A 7,591-nucleotide genomic window follows, 5' to 3' on the forward strand; every position below is an offset into this window, starting at 1 on the left:
CGGATCACTATGTTTCGGCAGCTTATGTTGATAAACTGAACGGTTTTAACTTTTCAACTGTAGCAAGAATTAGCTCAGTGGAGTAACACGGCAGGAACACTCCAATCGAACCATTTAATTAAAATGGATGCAGCGGCGATTCACTGTGTGTGTGAGTGTGGAATTCAGAGAGATGTAGAGACAGGTGCAGACTGACATCACTTGTTCGACAAACCATGCTGACAGGTCCCCCCACCCCCACTCCACCACACCTCCTTCCCACCTCCCAGCCACTTCCCTGTATTTTCTTTCTATCTATCTCCCGCCTTCCTCTTCCTCAACCCAGTCCCCCCTCCCGGCCCCAAACCCCCTACCCCCCACCCCCTCGCTCTCTGCGTCAGCCTTCATGGTGACAGTGAAATACAGTTATTTTCGCTGCGAACACTACATAATGCACATGGGGAAACCTATAGCTCGTCTCTCGTTGCAGACTCAACTGGAATCTTCTTCTTCTTCTTTTTAAATCGACAGATCAGCATTTTTATCTATCATATCTTTCTTTCTATCTTTCTTTCTTTCTCTATCTATCTATCTATCTATCTATCTATCTATCTGTCTGTCTGTCTGTCTGTCTATCTATCTGTCTATCTATTCATCCGTTTATTTCTTTTCAACTTTCTGTGAACAAGACAAACTGCATGCACAGGCAGAGGACAAAAGCATCAACAGTGTTTATATGGAGACTTACTTCAGTCAGAAGGAAACGTTACCTCCAAAAGTAGGCCAACTTGTTGATCATTCATTCGATGTGCGTGTGACTGTAGAGAATTGTGAGGAGGGGCTGGGGGTGGGGGTGGGGGTTGGGGAGGGAGGGGGCGGGGTGGCGGGAGGTACTGAGTGTCTGTGGCCGGACGTGTTTGTGCGGTCACGCGCGCTCGTGTAGGGCCTACTTATCTGTGTGTGTAAAAAAAAAAATAAATAATAATGATAATAATAATAATAATAATAATAATAATAATAAAATTATTTTAAAAATTTCTGTAAGCACGAAATACATGCACTTGAGTTTTCCGTGTCAACATGACACGTCACGATACAGCAGCCTTCGTGTTCATTAAGAAGACGAAGCTGCTGACCAAACAAACTGACAGTGACAGAGTAACTGACGGACACTTGATACGACAGTATCTGTGGTCGGTGTGTTAACTGTGTAGAAGTAACAACAACATGCAGAAATACCGAACAGCTGTTTTATTTAAAGAGGCTGTGAAAAAAAAGTGAGAGAAAAAATCCCCGGTACTAACACGCGCGTGCGTGCGCGCACACGCACACTTATGCACGTCCGCACGCGAAATACACACGCACACTCATGCACACACGTATGCGCGCATACACTGTGACATGCGTGCACATTATGACCCACAACGCCTGGCACGCGCGCGCGCAACACACACACGCGCGCGCGCGCGCACTCTCCCTTTCCCTACCACCTACCCCACCCACACCCCGCCCCCAACCGATCCCCCCACCCCCATCACACATTTTCTCACTCACTACTGACACCAACGAGGAACCATACCCGCACATTGCCCACGAACTGGGCCACTACATACACACAACTGACACCACTCAATAAACTCACCTGCGGTTTTAGTGTGTGTGTGTGTGTGTGTGTGTGTGTGTGTGTGTGTGTGTGTGTGTCCGCAGGGGGGGGGGGGGGGGGGGGAGTGGGAAAAACCCCGGCAGACCAAACGTTAATGATGATGACAGCCTGCCCAGCTGTGATCAACATCCACTATCAGGGGCAGTTGCCAGCCCGTCAGCAAATCGTCAGATCCATGAACTGATGAAGGGGAGATAAGAGGAGAGAGACAGAGAAGGAGATATAGAGAGAGAGACACAGAGAGATACAGAGAGAGGGACAGAGAGGGAGAGACAGAGACACAGAGAGAGACAGAGAGAGAGAGAGAGGGAGACAGAGAGAGAGGGACAGAGAGGGAGAGACAGAGAGGGAGACAGAGAGACAAAGACAGAGAGGGAGAGAGACAGAGACAGAGAGAGAGAGACAGAAAGACAGAGACAGAGAGAAAGACATAGACAGAGAGAGAGAGAGATGGAGAGACAGAGAGGTAATGGGGAAGGGAGTGGGGTAAGCAGGTGGAGTGAAGGCAATGGGTTGTGAGGGAAGGGTGGGGGAGAGGTAGGTAGATTTGCTGGAAGAGTGGAGGTAGGTAAGGAGGAGGGTGGTGATGTTTGGGGCTGACGACAGACATAATTATGTAACACCGACACTGAATATTGCTTTAATATTTTTAGAGTATTTCAGTTCGTTCGTTCTCTCTGTTTCTCATCATCTCATCTTTCCTGTTTTTGTTTGGTTTGTTTTTGTTTGTTGTGTTGTTTTGTTGCTGTTGTCTTTTTTCTTGTGTGTGTGTGTGTGTGTGTGTGTGTGTGTGTGTGTGTGTGTGTGTGTGTGTGTGTGTGTGTGTGTGTGTGTGTGTGTGTGTGTGTGTGTGTGTGTGTGTTGTGTGTGTGTGTGTGTGTGTGTGTGAGTGTTGTGTGTGTGTGTGTGTGTGTGTGTGTGTGTGTGTGTGTGTGTGTGTGTGTGTGTGTCAGTGTTGTGTGTGTGTGTGTGTGTGTGTGTGTGTGTGTGTGTGTGTTGTGTGTATGTGTGTGTGTGTGTGTGTGTGTGTGTGTGTGTGTGTGTGTGTGTGTGTTGTGTGTGTGTGTGTGTGTGTGTGTGTGTGTGTGTGTGTGTGTGTGTGTGTGTGTGTGTAGTGTAGTGTGTTTGTCTGTCTGTCTGTCTGTCTGTTGTCGCTCTCCCTTCCACTCTTGTTTCTTTCTCCCTTTTTCTCTTTTTTTTTCATTGATGCGATCGATAGAAAACAATTTTCGACACAAAAAATATGCCGCCGATATCCCTGAAATCTGCATTTACCGACTTAAGTGTGAGAATATCTGTAATAATGGGTACATGTATATTGTTGTGTGCTTTGGCTCAGTAGTTTCCCACCTTCCTTTCGATCTCTATCACCCAGTCTCTCCATTTTCGCTCCTTTTATTATTTTTTTTGTTTTTTTGTTTTTTTTGTTTTTTGGTTTTTTTTTAGTACTCGATTGTGCCTTGCCTTCCCTTGCCTTCCCTTGCCCTGATTTGCTTTGCCTTGCCTTGCCTTGCCTTGCCTTGCCTTGCCCTGCCTTCCCTTGCCTTGCCTTGCCTTGCCCTGCCCTGCCCTGCCCTGCCCTGCCTTGCCTTGCCTTGCCTTGCCCTGCCCTGCCCTGCCCTGCCCTGCCCTGCCCTGCCTTGCCTTGCCTTGCCTTGCCTTGCCTTGCCCTGCCCTGCCTTCTGCCTTGCCTTGCCTTGCCTTGCCCTGCCCTGCCCTGCCCTGCCCTGCCCTGCCCTGCCTTGCCTTGCCTTGCCTTGCCTTCCCTTGCCCTGATTTGCTTTGCCCTGCCTTTCCTTGCCTTGCCTTGCCTTGCCCTGCCCTTCCTTGCCTTGCCCTGCCCTGCCCTGCCCTGCCCTGCCCTGCCTTGCCTTTCCTTGCCTTGCCTTGCCTTGCCTTGCCCTGCCCTTCCTTGCCCTGCCCTGCCCTGCCCTGCCCTGCCCTGCCTTGCCTTGCCTTGCCTTGCCTTGCCTTGCCTTGCCCTGCCTTTCCTTGCCTTGCCTTGCCCTGCCCTGCCTTGCCTTGCCCTGATTTGCTTTGCCCTGCCCTGCCTTGCCCTGCCCTGCCCTCCCTTGCCTTGCCTTGCCTTGCCCTGCCTTGCCTTGCCCCGCCCTGCCCTGCCCTGCCCTGCCCTGCCCTGCCCTGCCTTGCCCTGCCCTGCCTTGCCCTGCCCTGCCCTGCCCTGCCTTTCCTTGCCTTGCCCTGCCCTGCCCTGCCCTGCCCTGCCTTTCCTTGCCTTGCTTTGCCCTGCCCTGCCCTGCTCTGCTCTGCCCTGCCTTTCCTTGCCTTGCCCTGCCCGATCCTGCCTTGCCTTGCCTTGCCTTGCATTGCCTTGCCTTGCCTTGCCTTGCCCTGCCCTGCCCTGCCCTGCCTTGCCTTGCCTTGCTCTGCCCTTCCTTGCCTTGCCTTGCCTTGCCCTGCCCTGCCCTGCCCTGCCCTGCCTTGCCTTGCCTTGCCCTGCCCTGCCCTGCCCTGCTTTGCCTTGCCCTGCCCTGCCTTGCCTTGCCCTGCCCTGCCCTGCCCTGCTTTGCCTTGCCCTGCCCTGCTTTGCCTTGCCCTGCCCTGCCTTGCCTTGCCTTGCCCTACCCTGCCCTGCCCTGCCCTGCCCTGCCTTGCCTTGCCTTGCCCTGCCTTGCCTTGCCCTGCCCTGCCTTGCCTTGCCTTGCCTTGCCCTGCCTTGCCCTGCCCTGCCCTGCCCTGCCTTGCCCTGCCTTGCCTTGCCTTGCCCTGCCCTGCCCTGCCCTGCCCTGCCTTGCTGTACCTACCTAGCCCCAGACACTCTGGATGTACATTCAACGGCCCCGATGACCGTGTAAAAGGCTATACGGCACCTTTAACCTTTGTTTTTCTCTAATTCTGGTGTAATGACTGAACAAGTGGAATACGTGCCCTTTCTGTACGTCACCAGAACGGTGTTTTATATATATATATATATATACTATTATTTGTATTTGTATTTCTTTTTATCACAACAGATTTCTCTGTGTGAAATTCGGGCTACTGTCCCCAGGGAGAGCGCGTTGCTACACTACAGTGCCACCCATTTTTTTGTACTTTTTCCTGGGTGCAGTTTTATTTGTTTTTCCCATCGAAGTGGATTTTTCTACAGAATTTTGCCAGGAACAACCCTTTTGTTGTCGTGGGTTCTTTTATGTGCGCTAAGTGCATGCTGCACACGGGATCTCAGTTTATCGTCTCATCCGAATGACGTGCGTCCAGACCACCATTCAAGGTCTTGTGAAGGGGGAGAAAACATCAGCGGCTGAGCCGTGATTCGAACCAGCGCGCTCAGATTCTCTCACTTCCTAGGCGGACGCGTTACCTCTAGGCCATCACTCCACATACGAAAGGGACGGTACAAAAGAATTATTGGTTTACTGAATTAAATGATAGAAAAGATCCACGCGCAGGTCAGAAACATGTAGAGGCCAGTCACAAAAGGGTTTTTCTATTGTTTTGTTACAGTATCAAGAGAAGAAGAAGAGGAGAAGAGAAGAAGAGAGAAGACAATGCAGTAGAATGTCCGGCAGCTGATGGTGTGTGCGACACATTCTATGTGTGCTTGAGAGCGGCACCTCGTGAAGTGACCGGCGGACGCTTACAGCTTTCAGTTTAAATTCGAATCTAATAGTGTTACGCCACAGGAGTTACCTCCTCATGTCAATGGTTGGACACCGTCACTGGAGTGAAACTGTCGTCTGCTTTACGGTATGTGCTATTAGTTGAACAACGGCTTGTAGCCAGCTGAGCACTTGGCTACAAATGATTCCGTAAAGAAATAACAAATGGAGAAGAAAAAGTGACGACTGCAGGTCCTTGTAGAAACGAAGTAGAAATAACAACAGATGATGTAACAGTATCAAAGATGATGAGAAAACGACGTTTCGAGTCGTGGACTCTTTTCGTCCAAGTGCACAGGAGTGTTGGCAGGCAACAGCGATCGAGTTGTCTGTTGGTAGAGGGTTCAATTCACTGACTGGATAATCACAGTGCAGCTGACTTGATGTTGGATCCACACTTTCTTTTTTCTTCTCAAAAGCAAGTAAGTAAAGACAACGCAAACACACGGAGCATCGACAGGCCGAAGCTAATGGTGTGCTCGGGAAACAGCACCTGCACACCACAGTGAACACATAACACAGCCACAGTGTTACGAACATCAAATATGAATTAAATCCACTTCAAGCAGACCAGACTGTGATCTTCAGATGATTTTGGCATAGCTCTTAAATTCGCCTTGCTTAAGCTGGTCTCTGTAGGGCTTGACTGTTTCATAGACGGGCGCAATAGCCGAGTGGTTAAAGCGTTGGACTTTCAATCTGAGGGCCCGGATTCGAATCTCGGTAACGGCACAAGGTGTTTAAAGGGTGGGGATTTTTCCGATCTCCCAGGTCAACATATGTGCAGACCTGCTAGTGCCTGAACCCCCTTCGTGTGTACACACGCAAGCAGAAGATCAAATACGCAAGTTAAAGATCTTGTAATCCATGTCAGCGTTCGGTGGGATATGGAAACAAGAAAATACCCAGCATGGATACTGCGGCCCGAAAACGGAGTATGGCTGCCTACATGGCGGGGTAAAAACGTTCATACACGTTAAAGCGCACTCGTGTACATACGACTGAAAGTGGAAGTTGCAGCTCAAGAACGAAGAAGAAGAAGAAGTCTGTTTTAAACCGTCTATAAAACCTGTGAAAACAACTGCTGGGGGGCTCTGGAAAGACCTCCGGCTATGGTAAACATAACACATATCTGTAGCCTGTGTGTGTGCGTGTGAGTGTGTGTGTGTGTGTGTGTGTGTGTGCGTGTGTGTGGATGTGTGTATGGATGTGCGTGTGAGGTGTGTGTGTGTGTATGTGTGTGTGTGTATGTGTGTGCGTGTATGGACGTGTGTGTTGTGTGTGTGTGTGTGTGGATGTGTGTATGGATGTGTGTGTGTGGTGTGTGTGTGGTGTGTGATGTACCTTTCGTGGCATTAAAGCATTCTATTCATTTCTTTTTCTGTTCCATTCAGACGACCAGCAGTAAAACAAGTTGACACTTTAATAACTTACTAACGTAGACATCCATACGGACCGAACTGGATGTATGACGACATGAAGCAGGCAAGGCCAGCAAGCTTCACTGGGGGGTTTCCAGCTCCGGCTCCTCAGTCATTTTCCCAGGAGAAGACTAGACACGACGGATGGCGCATCAGTCAAGTTAGGAGGTTTTCTTTCTGGGAAATTCAGTCAGCGCTGCTGAAGAGAGTGCGAGGTTAGGGCGGAAGGGAGGTAGTGGGGTGAGAGAGAGGGGGAGGACGTAAGGTAACGGGGGAAGGGGGGGGGGGGTGTAGTCCAGAGGGTGTGTGGAGGTGGGGGGATAGGGAGGGAGGGGGTGGGCTCTCTCCTGAACAGGAAGTCCGTAACTGAACAATCTTATCTATAACCCGGATGTCACTAACTCAAACCACTTCCTGTTGTTGTTGTTGCTGTTCCGAGGCACTCGATAGCGTCGGTGGTAGTGGTGGTGGTGGTGGTGTTGGTAGTAGTGGTGGTTGTGGGAGGCAGGTGATGGTGGTAGGTTGCGATGGTAGTGGTGGTGGTGATGATGGTCGTTATGGTGAGGATGGTGTTAGGTGGTGGTGGTGGTGGTGGTGGTGGCGATAATAATGATGACGGTGTGGCTCATGCAGTGACCACGATAATCACAAGTTATGACTCAAGAGTCACGAGCATACTGTTTCCATGGATCATGGAATGCCGGACACGCTCAGTGCTGTTGTGCTCCTGTGTCACAGAAAGAAAAAACACAGAGAGAGAGAGGGGGCGGGGGGGAGGGAGAGAGAGAAAAAAACCTGACTGACCGATTGACCGATTGAATGAAGGATCGAGTGGATGAATGGGTGAACTTGCAGTCTGATCGCTAACCTTCAGTTCAATGATATGCATCCATACATCTTATTTAAAA

At 50.4% G+C, this 7,591-nt stretch overlaps 1 long non-coding RNA gene across 1 annotated transcript in view; it reads left to right on the plus strand.

Moving 5' to 3' along the window:
- The window catches only part of LOC143281547 (uncharacterized), a 7,655-nt gene extending 757 nt beyond the window's left edge, over window positions 1-6,898 (plus strand). The window contains exons 2-3 of the long non-coding RNA XR_013055133.1: window positions 5,108-5,350; window positions 6,657-6,898. This is a non-coding gene — a long non-coding RNA (uncharacterized LOC143281547). The remainder of the gene's footprint in view (window positions 1-5,107; window positions 5,351-6,656) is intronic.
- Window positions 6,899-7,591: the final 693 nt, after the last annotated feature.

The sequence above is a fragment of the Babylonia areolata genome, chromosome 4, assembly GCF_041734735.1.
Source record: "Babylonia areolata isolate BAREFJ2019XMU chromosome 4, ASM4173473v1, whole genome shotgun sequence".
NCBI lineage: Eukaryota > Metazoa > Mollusca > Gastropoda > Neogastropoda > Buccinidae > Babylonia > Babylonia areolata.